Here is an 882-nt window from a genome sequence, read left to right on the forward strand (position 1 = left end):
TCAGGTCTTCACATTCTACCAGCTATTATTCATGTATTTACTCTGTTTAATCTTCCACTAAAGTTTTTTATCAGTAAAACATACTGTCGAGCAGGCTTCACATTCTACCAGCTATTATTCATGTATTTACTCTGTTTAATCTTCCACAAAGTTTTTTTATCAGTAAAACATACTGTCTAGCAGGCTTCACATTCTACCAGCTATTATTCATGTATTTACTCTGTTTAATCTGTTTAATGCCAAATAATTTAAGGTTCTATATATATAACAGAAGCGTGCAGATTATTAAAAAATACAGCTGAATTATAACAGGTTTTTAAAGATAAGAGAGAGAAGCGTCATATTTTTTAGTATTCCCTAAGAAATACGAAACGCAGGAACCAGTGTTGAATACAGGGGTGAAATTTTCCTGTGCAAAAAATCCCCCCCCCCTGAATTACAGTTTTTTTCCATTTTGTCGAACTTTAATTTTAATTCCTTCCCCCAGTTTCACATTCTCCCCTCCCCCTTGATGGAAAGGTCTGGACTCAACCCTGGCAGGAACAGATTAACTGTTGTTTCCCATACAAAATGGTCCGGCATGGCCAGGTGGTTATGGCGCTCGACTCGCAATCTGAGGGTCGCGAGTTCGAATCCCCGTCTCACCAAACATGCTCGCCCTTTCAGCCGCGGGGGCGTTATAATGTGACGCTATCTGCGCTAGCTGTCCCTAATTTAGCAGTGTAAAACTAGAGGGAAGGCAGCTAGTCATCACAACCAACCGCCAACTCTTGGGCTACTCTTTTACCAACGAATAGTGGGATTGACCATCATGTTATAACACCCCTACGGCTGAAAGGGCGAGCATGTTTAGTGTGACGGGGATTTTCTTTATTTCCAGGA

The sequence above is a fragment of the Limulus polyphemus genome, unplaced genomic scaffold (assembly GCF_000517525.1).
Source record: "Limulus polyphemus unplaced genomic scaffold, Limulus_polyphemus-2.1.2 Scaffold2963, whole genome shotgun sequence".
Lineage (NCBI taxonomy): Eukaryota > Metazoa > Arthropoda > Merostomata > Xiphosura > Limulidae > Limulus > Limulus polyphemus.